Raw genomic sequence first — 22,051 nt, 5'->3', positions numbered from 1 at the left:
TATATAGTATATATAGCAATAGAAGTTTTCCAAAATGCAATGAAATTTACTATTGAATTAATTTTGAGGCAATCAAAAGGGAAATATTCTGGATAGATCTGCCCTGAGTCACATAAGCTTTTAAAATCTAGATCATAGATAGGGGAATTCAGAGATTTTTTTTTGGGGGGGGGGACTAAGGGGCTTTTCTATCACCGTGCTATATTCCCAGATCTATTTTGTACTTTATTTGGAAACAGGGTCTCACTAAGTTGCAGAGGGCCTAAGTAGCTGAGGCTGGCTTTGAACCTGTGCGATCCTCCTGTCTCAGCCTCCCAAGTGCCGGGATTACAAGTGTGCGCCACCACATTTGGCGAAATCAGAGATTTAAAGCATGAGAAAAAAATCAGAACTCTGGTTTTAAGGATGGTTCGAACCATGTATTGAGGAATCTGAATACCCTCTAGAAGAGAAACACCTCCTATTGCCACAAGAAATAAGGAATTTTGATCGTACCCCTTCAAAAAACCATATACTCTTAACATTATAAAAAAAACTGGGAAGTGGAAACATCCAGAGTCAGGTTTCCAGACAAGAACACAACCAGAAACACATTGATTTTATTTCTAAATGATCTTGTACAGATAACCAAGCAACACCATGCTGGACATCTTACATGCAGAGCTGTGAACTAAGAAATAGTTTTTTTACACTGCTAACTCTGTGGTAATTTGTTATACAACAGTTGAAATCTCATGCATTTTATTACAGAAATAAAAGTACCACTACTATAGACATATGTTCAAATATATTTATTATATTCAAAAACTTGAAAATAACCTGAATATGTCTCAATAGGAAATTCATTGAGAATGCTGTGATAAAGCATGTACTTTATAAAGATTGTTGGTATTAAAATAACTAGGATACTATACACTGACATGGAAATTTGTCTACTGTATATTCAATTATAGAACAATTGCTGAAATATATATGTATATACATATAACATATGTTTATATTATATTCTGAAAACTATGTATGTCTGCAAATATTTGTATGTAATTGTATGGCCACATAGAACCTTAAAAGAATAGCTATCAGTCATTCATATAGTTTGTCTTGGAAACACAAGACAAAACCATTATTGTCAGGAACAAGAAATTGATTATTAAATTTTTATACTACACTGAATTGCTTTTCATGTGCCTTCATCTGCTCAGGATTCTATAACAAAATATTGCACTATATACTGGATGACAACGACAGGCATTTATTTGTCATAATTTTGGAGGTTGAGAAGTCCATGTCTAAGTTGTCAGCACACACAGAGTGTGGTGGAAACCTACTTCCACATGGAGAGGCTTTTTCTTATTCTAATCTTACATGATAGAAGGCATCAAAGTTTTCTCACAGGCCACTTTTATAATACTTTTGTAGCTTTGGTTTTCACATGATTTTTGCCTTCATTTCCTTTTTGTTATATAAAATATAATTGTTTTACTAGATTTCAAATAACTCACTTGTGATCTGGGCAATATGCTTTTCTTTTTAAATTTTTTTTTGTTGGTGCATTATAGTCTCATATAATAATTAATGTAGATCATGATGACAGTGGCATACATTCACACACTTGGTACAACCCCGCCCTACCTCCCCATTTCCCTCCATTCCAATACCAAGCGTCTAGGTTAACAATATTATATTTACATGCATGCACATAGTCGCAGGTAGCAATTCCATTAATGAACCTCAGCCTTCTTCCTCCCTTCCTCCCTGGCTCCACCTAGGTTTTTTCTCAATTATCTGGAATCCCCTTTGGTATCCCAAATACTCCCTAGCTTGAGCATATTAGAGAAAACATATGTCCCTTCTCTTTCTGTGCTTGCCTAATCTCACTTAACATAATGTTCTCCAGGTCTTTCCATCTTCTTATGAATGACATAATTTTGTTCTTTTTTATTGCTGAGTAGAATTTCATTGTGTGTATTTTCCATAATTTGTTTTTTCAATATTTTTATTGGTGCTCTGTATTCATACATCATAATGGGATAAAAACTTGTGTATACATACAAGCACACAACGCCCAGTTAGCCCCTACCCAATCCCCACCCCATTCCCTCCCTATCCCTCCTTCCCATGCTTGGCTTAGTGGTTGACATCTAATATTATAGCAATTTATCCAAAATTAACAATGATAATCTCACATAACAGATTCATTTGTCTGATATCAAACTTTTGATCACTTAGAGATAACATTTCAGTATTTCTTTTTGCTTTCTTTCTTATCAGAGGATATTTTTTTCTTTTTTTTTTTAAGGTAAAACTATCGCACATTTATTTTTTTGTTCAGAAAAAACAATCTATCCCCAAAACAATCTTGAAAAAGAACAAAGTTAGAAGATTTACATGTTCTGATTTCAAACCTTATAGAGCTACAATAATTGAAACAGTGTAGTACTGCTATAAAGGCAGATACATAAACCAGTGGAGTAAAATGAAAAGCCTAGAAATAAATTCTTCCATATATGGTCGAGTTATTTTTGACAAAGTTTTCAAGAACATTTGGTGAAGGAAATAATAATCTTTTCACTAAATATTGTTGAAAAATAATAATTACATGAAAAAGAATAAAATTGGACCCTTACCAAACACCATATACAAATATTAACTCAAAATAGACAAAAGACCTAAATGTAAATCTTAAGACTATAAACTTTTAGAAGAAAACCTGGGTCATAACACTTCACAGCATTGAAATTGGCAATGATTTCTTGCATAGAATTTAAAAGGCACAGGCAACAAAAGAATAAATAAATTTCTTAAAAAATAAAAAATATTGTACATCCAAAGACAATGTAAATAGAGTTAAAAGTTACTGATAGAATGGGATAAAATATTTCCAAATGCTATATCTGAAGGTATAGTAATATTCCAAACAGAAATCCTAAAAAGTAGCAACAATAAAAGCAAACAATACAATTTAGAAATACAATTTAGAAATAGGTAAATGACTAAAATAAATAATGAATATCCAAAGATTTTAACCTATAAACACATGAATATATTCTTGCTTAGTTGTCTGCTGGATGGAAACTCTTGTTTCTCTGGTTCTTGTGTGTATTACCTATTTCTTCTTTGTAGTTAATCTCTTTGAGTATTTTCTCTAGCGCTGATTTTGAAGACATAAATTCCTTCAGTTTCTGTTTGTCGTGGAAGCTTCTTATTTCCCCATCTAATTTGATAGTTTTTCTGGGTAGGACATTTTTGGCTGGAAGTTGTTTTCTTTCAGAGTTTGGAATATGTTACTCCAAGCCCTTCTGGCTCTCATGACTTGGTTTGGGAAGTCTGGAGTGATTCTAATTGGTTTGCCTCTGAATGTCACTTGGCCTTTTGTTTTCGTTGCCTTTAAGATTCTCTCCTTGCCTTCCACATTAGTCATTTTGACAATTATGAGGTGTGGGTATCCTCTTCTCTGGTCCTGTCTAAAGGGAGTTCTATAAGTTTCCTGGACCTGTGTATCGACCTCTTGCTCTATGTTTAGAAAATTTTCTGCTATTATTTCTTTGAAGATATTATTGATCCCTTTGGTTTCACCTTCCTTTCCCTCCTCTATTCGAATTATTCTTAGGTTAGCTCTCTTAAAATGGGCCCACATTTCTTCCATGTCAGATTCCTGCTATCTTATTTTATTTTCTAAGTTAGAAATTATGCATTCGTTTTTAGAGTGATCATCTTCTAGGAGCGAGATTCTATTCTTCATGCTGTCTAATAGATTGTTTATAGTTTGAATTGAGGCTTTTACCTCAATGATTGCTTCCTTTATTTCTTTTAGACTCCCTCTAAATTCTTTTCGAAAGTCCTGTATTATTTCTAGTTATATTCCTGATTTGATCTTCTGGAGATCTCTGAATTTCTGTGTTAGCAGGTTCTGATAATATGGGGTTGTGGGCATTCATTGCTCTATTATTCCTCTATACCATGATTTCAGAATTTTGTGCCTTCCCTGGGTCACTACGACTTCATGTACGGTACTCTGTATCTAGAGTCTGTGGTAATCTCAGCCGCCACTTACTCCTTTACTTGGTTGTATTGCAAAGTCTCATACCCAGGAAGTTAATCCAGGCTGCGCAAGACCGTGGGGGTGCTGGGCTGGGCGTTTTCCCAGAGGGAGCTACGACTAGGGTGTGGTATCTCTGCCACCACTACTCCTTCATCGGGTTGGACTGCAAAACACCCAACCCAAGGATATTATCAAATCTTCTCAAGTCCCTGGGAGTGCAGTACAGAGATTTCTTCTTTAGGAGCTGCAATTACATTCACAGTTATTGTGTGCACAGTCTGGAGTTGTGGCTGGGCATGGTGAAATTGCTGTTCCTGCTGGCAATATGGAGCCGCTGCCATGCCCTCGGCTGTGAGGCTGGCATATTTCTTTTCTGGTTTTGAGCTCCATTCTGAGTCCCTGGAAAGCGTGATGAGCTTGGCCACTGGAAGTTTTAGATGTTCATTGCGCTGAAAAACTGCTGAATTGCACCCAAATGATCCACAGCTGCTCACTTCAGCTCCTTGTTTACCTTTCCTCTCTGGAGCCTGGTGCTGTGAGGGAAGATGGTGCCAGCGCGGCTCCACTGCTGCATTGTAGGCTTGATTTCTTTTCTGGTCTCTGGTTGTACTTCTAGTCTTTTTTCTCTGTCCTTTGTGTTTACATATTTTATTTATCTGCTGATAGTGTTTTCTATGAAAAGCACTGATTTTGTGGCAACAGAGATCAAGTTTTAGCAGGACTTGTAAAGGCTGCTTTTCTTGGTCGCCATCTTCCCAGAAGTCAAGCCATAATTTTGTAAACTATCCATCTGTTGATAGACACCTAGCGTGGTACTATAGTTGGGCTATTGTGAACGGTGCTTCTATGAACTTGGGTATGCATATATTATTGTATTTCTCTGATTTCCACCCCTTTGGCAAAATACCCAGTAGTGGTATGGCCAAATCATATGGCAGATCCATTCCCAGTTTTCTAAGAAATCTTCGCACTGATCTCCATAGTGGCTGAACTAGTTTGCACTCCCACCAACAATGTAGAATAGTTCCTATTTCACGACATCCTCACCAACATTTATTATTATTTGACTTTTTTATGATTGCCATTCTGATTGGGGCTACATAGAATCTCAGGGCAGATTTGATTTATATCTCCCTGATTGCTAATGGTGCTGAACCTTTTTTTCATGTATCTATTGATTATTTGTATCTCTTCTCTTGTGAAGTATCTATTCAATTCAGTTGCCCATTTCTTGGTTGGGTTATTTATTTTCCTAGTGTAAAGACTTATGTTCTTTGTATATTCTGGATATTATCCCCCTTTCAGAGGTAGAGCTGGTCAAGATCTTCTCCCATTCTATAGGCTTTCTTTTTAGAGTCTTAATAATTTCCTTTGATAAGGAGAAATTTTTTAGTTTGATGCCATCCCACTTGTTAATTCTTATTTTAATTTCCTGAGCTTTGGAGGTTTTGTTGAGGAAGTTACTACCTATGTCTATATGTTTGAGTGTTGAACCTATGCCCTCTTCTAATAGCTTTACAATCTCTGGTCTGACTTCCAGGTCTTTGATCTACCTCGACTTGATTCCTATTCATGGTGAGAAGTAAGGTTTAGTTCCATTTTTCTGTGAATAGATAGCCAGTTTTTCCATCACCAAATAAATCTATAGAAACTGACACCAAAAAATGAAGATGCATGGATTAACCACTACAAAGTTGAAATGGCTGTCATAAAGATGCTGAGCAAACTAAACAAAATGATGCATGACTTGGACACCATGAAACATGGCAAGAAGGTATCAACTTTCATCACTCTCACAAGAAAAACAAATAAAATTAGCTATCCACAAGCCACAATAGTCCTGGGAAAACTTGGTGTCCCACTAAAGAACCCATAGCTTCCACTTAAAAGTGAACACATATGACTCTCGACTTTTTTATTGGTGCATTGTAGCCATACATCTTAATGGGATACATGATGGTAGAGGCATATATGCATATATCACTCATTAGCCCTTCCTCAATTCCCACCAAATATTTAATAACTAAGAGCAATCTTTCTCACACTCTTTTCAAAAACTGAAGAGGAAGAAATACCAAGCTCATTTTATAAGGCTGCATATCTTGATACCAGAGCAAGGAAAATGCAGTACAAGAAAACAGATGGAGATCTAATATCTCCAACGAATAGATGCAAAACTCTTCAACAAAATACATATGAACTTAATTAAATCATATGCTAAATGATCATATACAAAACACAATAGAGATTCATCCCTGAAATAAAAGAATGTTCTAATATATAAATATTAATAAATGATACACCACATAAACAGAATGATATATAAAATAATATGCTCATTCATTGGATTTGCAGAAAGAATCTTCTTAAACTCAATGCTCTTTAATGATAAAAAATATTTCAACAAATGGGTAGAAGGAAATTACCTTAACATAATAAAGGTCCTACATGAAAACCCCCTATTTAATGTAGTACCCAATAAGAACATTTAAAAGCCTTTCTTATAAGGAACAAGACAAAAATGTCTACATTATTTCTACTTACCAGAGTACTATAATCTTAGCAAGAAAAATTAGGAAAAAGAAATGGAATGTGTCTAAATCAGAAAGGAAGTACTGAATTATCTGTTTTGCACAGAACACATGCATAGAAGACTACAAAAATTCCAAACCCCCAAAACAAACTAATTTAAGAAAAATGGCATGATAAAATGATCACATAAAAATAAGTTGCAATTTTATACTATAACACTTCAAATAGGAAACTAAGAAAACAGTCATATTTGCAATAGCATCAAATTTAATTAGAAATAAGCTTAATAACAGAGGGAAAAGAATTGTACTCATCTATAAAACATTGGTGAAATTAAATACACAGATAAACAGAAAGACTTGCCTTGTTCATTGTTTATAAAATGTAATATTATTAAATCTCTATATTCCTAAAGCAATCTACACTTCTAATGCAATCTCTATCATAGCCCCAATGGCATTTTAAACAAAAACAGATAAAACAGCCCTAAAGTTCATATGGAATGACAAAAGAAACTGGATAACCAAAGTAATATTGAGAAAGAAAAATAAAGCTAGAGAATTTATGTATCATTGGCAAAGACAGGTATTATAATGATATAATAATAAAACGTTAGGTTACTGGCATAAGGACAGATATATAGATCAAAGGAATATAATAGAAAACCCAGAAATAAACTCACATATACACAAACGATCTTTTGCAAGGATGCTAAAACTATACCATTGTGGATGTTTTCAACAAATGAGGTCAGAAAAGGAATGAAATTGGATGCTATAAAAAGGAAACTCAAGATGTACTCAACTTAAATGTAAAACCCCAAAATATAAAACTCTAGAAGAAAATATAAGGAAAAGTTTTATGACATGTGTCTCATTAATGATTTCTTGGATATGAGAGAAACACAGATAAAATAGTGAAATTAAACGAGTGGACCTGCAAATAACTGCAGTATTTCTGCATAGCAAAGAAAATAATCAACTGAACAAAAGGCAACCTGTAATGGTAAAATATTTATAAACCATATGATAAGAAATGTAGATCCAAAATATACAATGAACATTTATAACACACTAGAAAAAAAGGATCCAAATGAAAAATGGGAAAATTATATGAATAAACATTCTCAAAAAATGGTCAATTGGTATAAGAAAACATATTTAACATCACTATCAAAGATAATCAACATAACTTTCAAGGAATCACCTCATACCTATTAGAATGAATACTTGGGAAACAAAATACAAGTTTTCAGCAGTAAGTGGAAAATCTGGACACCTTGTGTTCTGTTAGAGGGAATGCAAATCAGTGCCTACACTACAGAAAATACTATGGAGTTTCCTGAGAAATTTAAAAGTAGAATTATAAAAGCACCTAGCAGGCCATTTTCTTAGTATTTATCTAAAAAACAAATCTGTATCTCAAAAAATAAAAAATCATTGACAACAACCAAAACATATTATCGTTGTAGCGCTATTCACAACAGCCAAGATACAGAAACAACCCAAATGTCTATCATCGGATTAATGGATAAACAAAATATAAACACACAGCGACTTGCTCTCCAGCCATGAAAAATAAAAAAAATTATTATCCTTCTTTAACATGGGCAAACTTTAAGAAAATTATTTTAATGATATATGCAAGTTACAGAACAATACTTCATGACTCCATTCAAACTCAGAAACTGAAAGTAGTGTGGTAGTTGCCAAGGTCTTGTGGGAGGAAGAAATAAAGTGTGGATGTTTTATGGCATAGAGCTTTTAGTTATTCAAAATGAGAAAGTTTTGAAAGTTCTGTTCTGCAGCATTGTGCTTACAGTCACCAGTACTCTGTTGTACACTTAAAAGTGTAAGAGGGTAGATCTCATATTACGTGTTTTTTTTTTTTTACTACAGTAAAAACAATGGTGAGGGTTTTGGTTTTTTTTGCCTTTCTTGTTTGTTTTGAGGATGTCTAACTATCTTTATGATTTCAAAATATATTAGGAATGGACATTGTAAGACAAACCTAAAGCATGGGAATAAATTTAGGATATTTTTCTTTCCAATGGAAAGATATTAACAGTTCAAAATATACTGAGCATGGGACTCAGTAGGGTTGCCAGGTTGAAATCATCCAACTTAATTTTCATAAGGGTACTATTATTTCAAAAAGGAAACATAGAGTAAATGGGGTAAGAAAAAGATAATTCTGCTCTGCTGAAACATAAAGGGCAGATGCCATGGTAGCGTGAAATTACTCATTAACTATAACCCCCCCAAAAAGTAAGTATTTATAGTACATATCATTTTGTCGCCTAAGGGTCTGATTAAGTTTCCCAAGGCTTCCTCTTGATGTATAGAAATGCTATGCATACAATGACAGCTGCAGATATGTAGTTTGAAAATCCAGACCTGGAAGTGGACCAGTAAATGAAATCTCTTCACATATTTTATAACAGACAATACAATTGATATATCATTTTCACAGAATTTTCTCCTCTTACATAATTGTTCCTGTTACTGTTTTCTTTTAGGTTTGGCTGTTTAAATTGTTCTCCTGTCTTTGTTTTATTATTTGCAATGAGTTGGGATGAAGCGGGCTTGTGAACTTCTAATTGTTTATGACCTTGATTTTTAAAATAAAACATCCTTAAAACTGGAGATTTACTTAGATTCAAAGTGGTCCTCAATTTTTCCACTCAAGGGTTTAGGAAAAAAACAAGCCAAACAAACAAAATTATGTTTATCAAAACTGTCTTGGGGATTTCAAATACAGATGGCATGATTTTTCTATGAGCTATTATCCTGTTCAAAACTACAAGTTGCATCTCCAGCTTAAGTTTGTAAGTGGCTTAATCTATATGAGACTTGGACAGAAAATTATTATAGTCACATTACAGTGGATTCCACTTTTAGTAAAATGTCTACATGGAGCCCAGGACTTATAAATGCCTTTCATTTTAGTTTTAAAACTTTGTATACTTCTGCATATTAAGAATATAGATGGGTTGAGGATGGATATTCTCTCTGTGTCCTATAACTCGTTTTGAATCAAAGTGGAGTCTGTCTTTTTGAACGAAATTGCTTTTGAAAAACCAGGCAGGTTACATTGCAATGCTCCCATGACATTTTAAAAATGCTGCTTCACATTGCAGAAGCAAAACATTCACAATACAGCATGTGCTTACCACCTGCAAATGGATAATTGAATCGATGCAGGTGGATTTTGGAGGAGACTCCCTCCAAGCTCAAAGCATCATTGTTATATCCTGAGTTTACAGTAACCATGTAAAAACACATGATGAATTTCTTCCATACTGTGTCCCCACCCTAACCCCCTACCTCTGCCTCCGCATTGTCCTAAAGCCATTGACAACAGAAAAATGAATTACATCTGAAGATAAATGATTTCCTCTCATAATAGGGCATTATCAGCACAGCTGCACAACTTTGATGCTCTGGATCTGTACACAGATGGTCAGACTGGAGGAAAGAGGGCATGCGGATTTCTAGTTTTGTACTCTCCTGGCTCCTCTGCTAGGTTGGCTCCAATGCTATAACAGCTGCAACTTCTGCCAGCATTTAGCTGGAATTCACTATTCTTTCCAAAGACAAGATAGTCGAAACACTGAGGGTAATCTACATACCTGGGGAAGTTCCAGAATTCACATGAGCCAATTCTTGAAATCTCCCCCACATTGAATTGACTAATCATTTGATTGTCCTTTTTCTATTTTTATATCATTTGTTCAAATTAGCCTAATAAATCTGACTTACATGTTGATTCAGTTGAGATAGTTTAAGATTCACTTAGACTTTCCAATTGTAGCCTAGATCTGCAATTCAACATGGTCAGTTTGAATGTTTTGAATCCCCAAACAAGACCTCATGCTGTTAGCAATTTTTTTGAGAGAAGGATCATAGACATGTATGGAGTGTGTGTGTGTGTGTGTGTGTGTGTGTGTGTGTGTGTGTGTTTCAAGAAATAAATCTTGTAGGAGGTAGAAGTTTAAATGGCGTGCCATTCAGAAATAGATAATCGTGAACATTAACAGGAAAGCTTCATTTCATCTTTCTTTTTGTGACACTGTGCCAGTTAGAACAGCACAAACCTCAAAGCTTTTGTCATTCCTCCCTGGGAGGAGAATCAATTTCTGCATTTGTTGTTTTATTTCAAAGGACTGAGATAAGAACTTTTCCATGGCTTTAATGAAAGTTATACAAGTTGTGGGTTATCCTTTCTTTTTATCTCACCCCACTTTCTTTTTGGTCTTTGGTGCCAACCTTTCAGTGTTGGCTTATTTCTTAGTCTGCAACAGAGAAAATAGCAGCTTCTTTCATATTGAGTGTGGATGTGAATTAATGAGGTCAATCCAGTATTTTCTATGCTTCATAGAAATTCTTCATTGCAACATCATGAGTAATAGTATACAGTTCGTAGTTTGGATCCTGTAAACAAATTTTGAAATACGGTTTGTTCAAACAAATATTTTTCTTATATACCTTGGGCACTGAGAATACTGTACTACTGTAGTAGATTCTAAGACATTCAGAAATACTATAAGAATCTTATTCATGGCCTTCAGAAGTCCACAAATCAGACTAGACAGATAATAAAAATATGCTTGGGTAATTTTAATAGGAAAATATTTTTAAGGCTCATAAACACCAATAGAAAATGCCCAAAGATAAAATAAAGCATTAGTTGGGAAGAGGCTAATGTGGGCTACATGATAAAACATCTTGAAACTTAGGTTTGAGGCTTGTAAATTTATATATGGCAAAGTGTTAAATTGTGTATTTACTAGGTACCTCAAGAAACTCGTGCAAAAATGCAAACACCATGATCACCCTCAAATCATATCGAAAATGCAGCAATGTATTAAGAGTTTAATAACTCTCAAAAGCAATGGGAGAATTTGGAACACAGGTTTATCTGCCAAGGAAAGCATAAAGAGGTCCATATACAACACATAGCCCTATAGAAATATCAAAATGAACTATACTATGACGTGAGATTAACATGCACCAATAAAAGTATTACAAAAAAACATTGTGAAACTCACTCAGCTTTTTAGGAAATTTTTATTTATTTTTACAACTGAAAAGGAAAAGTAACCAAGTTTGGCAATTGTTTCAGTAGCTAATAGGGAAACTATTATGTGGAAACTATTTAGATTGAGTCCAGAAGTGGGACACTGCCTTGCCTCTCAATCTATTTTACTCTCTCTTAAAAGGACTTAGATGTTTAAAGTGTTTATTAAGTGCGGTTTTATTTGTGTTTATTAGTATAAAAATTTTTAATCTTGAATTGTATAGTATAGCTTTGTCTGGTCAACATTTATTTCACATTGATCACTACTTCTGGAACCTTCATTACACTATAAATAGTGCACTTGAACATTTTAAGTCATTTTTAATGAAACATATGATTCCAAAATTGCAAGAAAAACATTTGCAAGAACCTTTAATTCTATTGCTGTACATGTATTGTAAAATTTTGCAAGGTAGTTACACACTTATATATATATACCATCTTTAGGTTTATAAATATATTAATAGCTCTTTATATCTCTTTGAGAGCCATATTTTTAAACAAAGCATCTCTGAATATTCCACAGTGTATTTTGCTAAATGTATATTTAGCCAATAAAATAACTACAAAATAACCAAATTTTTTTGGGGGGATTAGGGGTTGAATCCAAGGGCATTCTAATTCTGAGTACACCTCTAGCCCTTTTTATTTTGAAAAAGGGTCTCTCTAACTTGCTAACACTTTCACTAAACCATTAGGGCTGGCCTTGAACCTGTTATCCTCCTCTCTCAACCTCTCAAATTCAGGGATTATAGACATGTGCCACCACATCTGACACACTGTTTTTTCTTTTATGTTATTTGCAGGGAAACGGAAGGACCTGGAGAAAATTATGTTAAGTGACATTAGCCAATCACAGAAAAGAGAAGGTTCATATGTTTCCTCTAATATGCAGGAGCTAGGGAGTAATGGGGATACCAGGGGGACTCCAGATATGAAGGAGAAACCTCAGTGGAGCCAAGGAGCTGGAATAGGGGAAAGGGAGAGGGAAGAGTAAGGACAAATGAAGGAATTGCTACCTTTGGCTTTGTGTACATATGTGAAAATACCAATTTCAATCTCAGTACCCTGTACATGAAAGAAGGGGATGAGGAGGGAGCCTGGGGGGGACATCAAGTGCTGTGTGCATGTATGTCACTATAAACATGATTTACACTGCAATGTGAGACTATAATGTACCAATAAAAGTATATAAAATACATTGTCAGAGAAGCTGTTAGAAGAGGGCTTATGTTCAACACTCCAATATAGAAACACAGGTAGAAACTTTTTCACAAAGACCCTCAAAGCTCAGGAAATTAAAACAAGAATTAATACATTTCAAACTAAAAAGTTTTTGGTCATCAAAGGAAATTATCAAGTATCTAAAGAGAAAGCCTAAAGAAAGGGAGAAGATCTTTCTCAGCTATGCCTCTGACAGATGTCCAATATCTACAATAAACAATGAACTTAGAAGGCCTTACACTATAAAAACAAATAAACCCAATAAAGAAATGGGCGATTGAGTTGAATAGACATTTCACAAAAGACGAGATACAAATGACCAGTAGATACAAGAAAAATTTTCAGCATCACTAGCCATCAAGGAGATGCAAATAAAAACTACACTGAGTTTCTATCTAACCCAATCAGAATGGCAACCATAAAGAAGTCAAATAACAACAAATGTCAGCAAGGATGTGGAGAAATAGGACTTCTATACTGTTGGTGGGAGTGCAAACTAGTTCAGCCACTATGGAGATCAGTGTGGAGCATCCTTAGAAAACTGGGAATGGATCCATCATATGAGCCAGCTATACTACTACTGGGTATCTTTCAAAAGGGATTGAAACTAGAAAACTACAGTAATATAGCATACCCATATTCATAGCAGCACAATTCACAATGGCCAAACTATGGAACCAACCTAGGTGTTTGTCAATAGATAAAAGAATTACAAAATCATGGAAAATACACACAATGGAATTCTACTCAACAATAAAAAGAATAAAATTACAATATTTGTGAGAAAATGGAAGGACCAGGAGAACATTATGTTATGTGAGATTAACCAATCACAGAGAGTGAAGTCATATGTTTTCTTTAATATGTCCAGGATAGGGAGTAATTGGAATACAAGAGAGATGCCAGATGATGAGGAGAAGCCTCAGAGGAGCCAGGGAGGAGACACAAGGGTAAGGGTGGAGGAAGACTTAGGCTCACTAAAGAAATCCTACCACAGACTATGTGCATGCCTGTGAACATATACCCATGTCAACCTGGGTTCTCTGTATTAGGATGGAGGGCAAGGGGTTGGGAGCACAAAGAACATGTGTGTTAATGTCATTGTGAACATGAATTACATTGTCATGTGAGACTATAATGCACTAATAAAAGCACAAAATAAAATAAAAAAAGAAACAATTTCTCTGACATTAAGCACATATGTGAGAATAGCAATATCAATTTCAATTTCATGTATGGAGAAAGAAGGGAGTGAGGACAGAGAAAATGGGGGCATACGGCTCCAGGTCTTCTCAGGAAGGACTGATTTGCCATTACAATTCAGAAACTCAAAATATTGTCACTCTATGTTCCCACATGTGAAAATGTATATTAATCCCTTTTCTGAAAGAAAATAATCTGAGAAGAGATGACTTGAGATCAGGTAATATAAATGTGAGAGGTGTTTTTTATCTTTTTTTTAAATTTTGTATTGGTGTATCATATTCATACATCATATTGGGGTAAAAAACTTGTGTGTACATACATGTACACATCACCAATTTAACCCCTACCCAATTCCCACCCCATCCCCTCCCCATCCCTCCTTCCCTTGCTTGGCTTAGTGGTTGACTTCGATATATTTAAGTATATTTTGTGTTTTAGAGATTTTCCTTCTGCCCCCGTACCGTCCCCTCATTTAGGTTGTCTTGTTTGCTCCTCTATAGGATTTCCTTTTTCATCTAGAATTCCTCCTATGACCCATTTCTCCCTAGCTCTCACATATTAGGGAAAGCATCTGCTTTCTTATTTTTTGTGACTGACTAATCTCACTTAGCATAATGTCCTCCATCATTTTAAGAGAGGTGTGTCTTTAAGGATAAATTTGAAACTGTGTACTAAGAGCAAATTAAAAACTGAATATTGCAATATACATCTTCTCATGCATTCTCTCTCTCCAGCAGATAAAACCATGACCTTTATTTTTTAAACACAATTAGCCTCAGTTGTGTGTGTGTGTGTGTGCGTGCGTTTGTTTGTGATAGACCTGGTATTTTAGTAATGGGATTCCCTTGACAAACTTGTTGTGAGACTTGTTATAAGATCATACATACATTGCTTTCTTTACAAAGAGCATCAATAAAGAAGTAAGCTAATGGTTTTATTATGATTTTCTTTCACTTGTCTTTGCTACAGCATCTGAAGAGTTAAGTTGGTAATAAGTCCTTAATTAGAAGGTCTGGCTAGAATAAAGCCAGACAGGGAGAAAATTGGTTTACTTCTGTAAAATGTCCAAAAGTGCTTCCCAGGAACAACTAATGTTTGGATGGATGACAGACTTTTGTTCCAGGTAGTATGAAAGCTTGTACGTTTTCAGCCAATGGTCTTATTTTTGAAATCTTTCCACTTTGTGATGCATTCAGCTTTATGGCATGTGTTTCACTGATTAAACACTTGTTTTCTACACCACTTATCCAATTCATAAATATTTCCCTTTAAAATGAAATAGATTTTATTTGAGAACCCAAATAATATATATTATTTGACTTTCTTTCAATGGGTCCATTCTGAGGAAAAACCAAACACTTGACCTGGCCCCATCTTCAGTCAATATAACAGAGTAAACAGAAATGTCCCAAACATTGCTGCAAAGATTTCTGGTTTGGCAATTATTGTATGGGGTCTGCTGCTCCTCCTTCTGCCAGGACAGTGGGATGTTACAAAATGACATACTCTCCTGCAGTTAATGAGTGATCATTCTGTTTTCACTGGTTGCAAGAGTATAAATTGTGTTTGTACTCTGGCTTTAAAGTTTTCAGCCATTTTCTATGTGGTGTGACATTAGAGCATCTCAAGAGAATAACTCTGTAATGTCCCAATAAGAGGCTCCTAAAGCTTTATACTTTTTTTCTGTTATGTTTTTCTTCTTGCCATTGTAGGGATTGCCAACCTAGGTACTCAATAATGCTAAGCAAATGTTCTACCACTGAGCTACAGCCCCAACCCTCTGTCCAGACTTTTCTTTCTCCTTTTATAGTGGTACAGAATATTGTGTTTCATTATGTGGAATAATGAGATTCAGCACATTTATGCACTCACATAATATAATTTATTCAATTTGATCCCCTAGCACCTCCCCTTTACCTCTCCTCCTATCTTTTCACGATATTCCTCTGTCCTTCTATTTTAATGGGTTCTATTTTTCTTTGGTTCTCTCTAGTTGCCACATATGAGAGAAAACATAGGGACCTTAATTCTTTGAATCTGGCTTATTTCATTTAACAAGATGTTATCTGATGCCATTCATTCCGCTGCGTAATTTTGTTCTTTTTGTGGCTCTTGGTTGTGTGTACATACTACATATTTTCATTCATCTGCGGATGGACATCTAAGGTGGTTCCATGTTTAGTTATCGTTTCTTGTGTTGCTAAGAAACATGGGTATGCAAATTCAGCTATAGTATGCTGACTAGTTCTTTTGTAAAAGTGCCAAGTAGTTGTATACTGGATCATAAGGTGATTCATTCTTAGTCCTTTGAGTATCCTCCACACTGATTTCCATAGTGGCTGTGAGCTTCATGAAACATCTGATACTACAGTACATACAAACTAGAGGCTTAGGATTAACTTCCTGAAATCTTGTTGAAATATGGTGTATGGAGCTCAGTCTTCAGGTGTATGGATGTAAGTGTTCAAAAATATCTCTCAACTTGCTACAAATCCTTAAGACTCTGTCATTATTTGTTACATATTCATCTTCTCCCCATAATTCCCATCTTCACATTTTTGCCATCAGTGTTTCTAAGAAATGAGGAGCATATTTCGCTCCTCATATGCTGGTCAAATAATGCTTTCCCTATTATCATCAGAGGGAGGTTTTGGGGGAGTAGCATAATATGCTTACTAATGAGCAGCCAAATTGTGTTAAAAACTAAAACCAACTTCTTCTTAAAACTGAAGTGTGACCCAAAAGGGAAATAGAATGTTACAATCCCTAAGTTACTAGCCTATCTCTATGTGCAAGTCTACAGAGGATTTTTAGAAGGGAAAATTGAAAAAAATAATGTAAGACGCTTATCAAGTTAGGATATTTTAAAAAATAAATGAAATAATTTGAAACAAATCATTCTCCCAATATTTCAGCCAGTATTAAAATAAATATTTTTATGAATACTGTGAGACTAATTACATTGCCACTTACTAATATTTTTCATGGTACGTAGTGGGTCCATGGTTATATGATATCTCTAGGCAAAGAAATGGTTACATATTCACATGCAAGATATTTTACTGGCTGAGGGATCAAGAGAGGGAATGCCCCTTAAAAACTATGAATGTCTGTCTTATATCCTCAGGGCAAAGTAAGGGTGAAAGTCAACAGGGCTCAATGATACAGTATTCCAAGAAAAAATTCAATTTAAGTCTACATATCATAAACCATCAGAATCTTCTATCTTTATTATGCACTTAAAAGCCTTCATAATTTATTGTTAGGAAAAGAGAGAGAAAACGGGGTAGAGAAGAGGAAGAGCCAGGTGGATCTGTCCAAAAAGGAACTGACAGGAATATTTAAAATAGATGAGTTTTGGGTGAGGAGACCTAGCAGTATAAAGAGAAAAAATATTACTACTAAACAACTCTAGGATGTTTAACTTTACTTCCAACTGAAGAGCTGAATATGTATTTTGGCCATTATTTTCTAAGGAAGGATTTTCCATCTGCTATAAATGTGGAGAATTGAGAGGCAGAAAGCCAACAAATTGTTTTGCCTATTTGATTACTCATTATAAGAAATGGTTGAAGAGATAATAAAGTAGATATTTTTCATGTGGTATTACACCAGCCTTTTCTTTTCACATTTATTCTTTAAGGAAAAGAAGAAATTAAAATAACATACAGGAGGAAGGAAACAGATCAGTTAAAGTGTCTAGAATATCAACTTGCTTGAACCTTTGCCATAGTATTGAATTTAACTCAGCAATCCACACTACAGAATTTTTGCGGTACAGGAAAGTTTTATCTATTTATCTATTTATGTATTATTTTATGACAACATTAGTTTAAGTTAAGAAATAAAATATAGATTAAAAAAGAAAAAATAGCTTGAGAATCATAAAATCTGCATTCACTGCCCTCTAAGAATAGGACAAAAAGGAATAATTGTAAAAGATGAGCATGAAACATAATTTACACAATATATCATGCTATCTTAATCAAAATCAAAGGGACATTATTTCAATTTCTCCTAAAATATTTCTGAGACTCAGTTTTCTTGTTTGTTTAAGGGGATTTTACTGCCTAATTCGTAAGATTGTTGTAATGAACAGATATGATCATAAAAATACTGATACATAGCTAACATAAATCAATCAAATGATATATAGTATTACTGTACACAGTTTTCTAGCCAAGAAATATATAAAATATAAATATGTCTAGTCTCTGGCTATAGTTTGAGAAATCCCAATACCTTGTCTATGCCCAATCAAGAATCAAGTTACTGCTGGATATCTGTCACGACATTATTAATATCAAGGAAAATAAATGAAGATTTGAGGAGAGACAAGAGACACAAAGCTAGGTGGAAATAAGATAGGAAAGATGTAATTTCCTGCATGATGCCCTCAAGTCCCTAGTAGATAAATGAATGATGTGGACTTATTCCATCCCAAATATTGTAATGTCATTTTATCCATTGTTGATGAATCTGAGATTTAGTGATGTGGCAGTTATCAACAATTTAGAATTTTATGGGACTATAGTTTTTTCCATAGTTTCTATAGTACACCACGTAAGAACCTTAAAATAAACTTGGATGCCAGAATCTGATGGAAGTTTAAGTATCTCTTCAGAATGTATAATCCTTTCTAAGCTTTCAAGGACATTCAAGGACATTTAGCTCTTAGGATTTACCATTCTATGATTCTATGACTATTTATGATTCTATGATTCCTTTTAAAAATAGATGAAGAAAATTTATCTTCCTATATTACTATTTCTTGTAAAATAGAAATGATAGCAACTAACTTTTTTATTGGTTCATTATAGTCTCACATGATGATGTAGATCATGTTGACAATGGCTTACAGTCACACAGTACTTGATGCCCCTCTGCCCGGCCATCCCATTTCCCTCCCTTCCAATACCAAATGTCCAAGTTAACAATGTTATATTTATATGTATACACAGAGCCACAGGTAGCATTTCCATTAATGAACCTCAGCCTTCTTTCTCCCCTATCCTTCTTCCCTGGCTCCACCGAGGATCTCCTCCATTATCTGGAGCCCCTCTTGTATTCCAAATACTCCCTAGCTCGAGCATATGTTCCTTCTCTTTCTGTGCTTGGCTAATCTCACTTAAAATAATGTTCTCCAGGTCTTTCCATCTTCTTATGAATGACATGACTTTATTCTCTTTATTGTTGAGTAGAATTCCATTGTGTGTACTTCCCATAATTTTATAATCCATAGCAACTAACTTTTACTTCACGAAGAAAGCTTTTATAAATTTTCTTTCTACAAAGAACGATTTATAAAAGAAAGGTTATAATGAGATATGAAAACTTTTAAATTCTTCCATGCCATAAAATATATAAAGGAACTTTATGTTTGCATGTAGGAATTAGTAAAAAGAGTATGATGGGTTCTAGATCAATTTAACATTTCTGGTTTCTACTTTTACTTTTATTGTGCAAATGTATATCTAGAAAAAATTCTGAGCTTTTTGTTGTGGTAGTGTGTCTATTTCTGCCTGACTCATGAAAAAGAATGAAATCCTGTCATTTATGCAGAAATTGGTGGAACTAAAAAACATATTAAGTGAAATAAATCATACCCAGAAGGACAAGTAGATCATGATTTTTCTTGTATGTAGAAACAAAAAATAAGTAAATTAATAAATAAAATTGACCTAGAAGTATAAGAGTGACTATTAGAGACTAGAAAGGGAGCCAGGGGTATCAGGAGAGAAGAATATGAGAGGGTAGGAGAGAGATGGATGGATATGGTCAGTGCAATGATGTGTGTATGTATGCAAATGACACTATGAATCCTATTAATTTTCACAATTTTACATATTAATAATTCAAATAAAAATTTAAAAGATGGGAAAGAAAGGTAAAATCTGGGTACATATTTTAAGTATATCCAGAGAAAACAAGGGTATATTAATGAGTCTCATAATTTTAAGTCTATTTATAAAAAGGCAGTACACGTTAGTGGTAATAGCATGGACCCTGGTGTCAAAGAGTCCTGAATTTCATTCTCAGGACTGAGATGATGAAAAACTTCATTGAAATCTTTCTCTGGTACACAGTAAAAATTCAATAAATTCTAGCATTTTTAAAGTTTGATTTTCAACTTTATCATTTATGGTTAACTATATATTCAATCCAAAAACCAAGGCAAAGTTACTCTCAAATAGAAACTAAATGTTAGTGTGCCATTGGAAAAAAATTGGAGTCAGAAACAATAATCAAAGGTAACAGACAATCCAGGTGTGTGTGTGTGTGTGTGTGTGTGTGTGTGTGTGTGTGTGTGTGTGTACTAACTCTAATTATGTGAGATTATTATACAGAAATTGTCTCCAAATAGTAGCAGAGAGTGAGGGGAGAAGTGGCCAGCTTCTAAAAGTCTGTGAGCAGCTTGGGAACCTCCTCATTTGCAGCTGACTTTGATCTCCAGGGTTTTTATGCATGGTCAGGTTTCCAGCTGTTATTAGAAGTACTGGAGTACCTTTCGTTAGATTCTTAAGATTTTTTCTCTTTTTAGCAATGTTTAATGGGAATTACAACAAAATCTCACAAGAAAGCCCATTCCCATGAGGTATCTAGCACCTGGAGATTTGAAGAGTAGAGAAAAGGTTCAGATGAAACTCTGAATTTTTGAGCTTTGCCCTTTAGTAGAATTCCCTCAGTTCATCAAAGCCAGGTCAGACTAGTACTCAAGTTTAACAAGCAGCAAGTATAGTGGTCTCTTTGACTTTGCTAAAACTTGAAATATCACTGGTGTGAATCAGCACTCTTTGTAATCAATTGCTTTTTTGAATTGGTCCTTTGTTACCCTAAATCAGTTCTGCTGACCAGAGTCTCCAGATACTGCCCTGCAGGTTGTGCACTTTACAACGCCAGGGGATACCATTTACACAGACTGTGATAGGAATATTGACCCCCCAGAGCTGTGCAATATGCCTGGAACTGCTGCTATTTACAGAGCCTACATTTGAGACCAAGGGTACAGTGCTCATTTAAATTTGACCTCTAATTTATTCTCAGTACTTTTAAATATGATATCTGTATTTAGGGCTAGTTTTTATACTATATTTTTCAGGAGATAAGGGAAAGCAAGCCTGGTGGAGAGTGTGTTACTTTTTCTCCTTAGGCATTAATTGGAGGATTTAAAAAGATACATTGACTTGACAGTTGGAATATTAACATAGTAGAAAGGATGTGGACATCCAGTCAATTTGGCATGTGGATGATCCTGGTGGAATATTTTCAGCATATTTGGTGTGAGTTCCAGTTTGTTCTCAAAAATAGTTTGATACGCTTATGATTTGAATAGGATTAGTTCGCAGACACTTGTTTCAAGCATGTCTCCCTGTGAACACATCTTGTAAAGATTCCCCTTCCATAGACCCATCTGGCTGTACTACAGAATTCCTTGAAGAATGGCATTCTTTTCAGTACTGATATATGAGCATGAAGGAGGAGATAGCATCAGAGATCAGCACATTAAGAAAATAGAACAGAGAAACAGGCTGAGACTCTGAACAAAAATGCAACCACTCCAATATCATTAATCTAGTTCATTCATTTACTCTCGCAGCAAAGTTACACTGAGAAAATGATATGCACAAGATCCTGTGGAAGAGAGAGACAAACGATGGATGAGTTTCAGTCATACTGTTAGTATCATATAGTCGGTAAGCCCACAAGCTCTACATTCAGGTCATTTCATTTTGAATCCAACACTTCCTAACTGTATAATCTTGCAGGATTTACTTAAGTGGTCTGACCTTCAGTTTTCTTGGATATAAGATAGAAATTATAAAAGTGATTGCCTTAAAGATTGCTGTGAGTGAGGGTTAGGTGATGGAATGAACGGGAAGTGTAAGTTCACTGTCAGGTACATAGCTCTCAATACAGAAGACAATTACAGTAATTGCTATTATAATATTGACAATAATTAAGAATTAC

This window comes from Muscardinus avellanarius (assembly GCF_963383645.1).
Source record: "Muscardinus avellanarius genome assembly, chromosome: X".
Taxonomy (NCBI): Eukaryota; Metazoa; Chordata; class Mammalia; order Rodentia; family Gliridae; genus Muscardinus; species Muscardinus avellanarius.
This window is presented reverse-complemented; position numbering follows the sequence as displayed.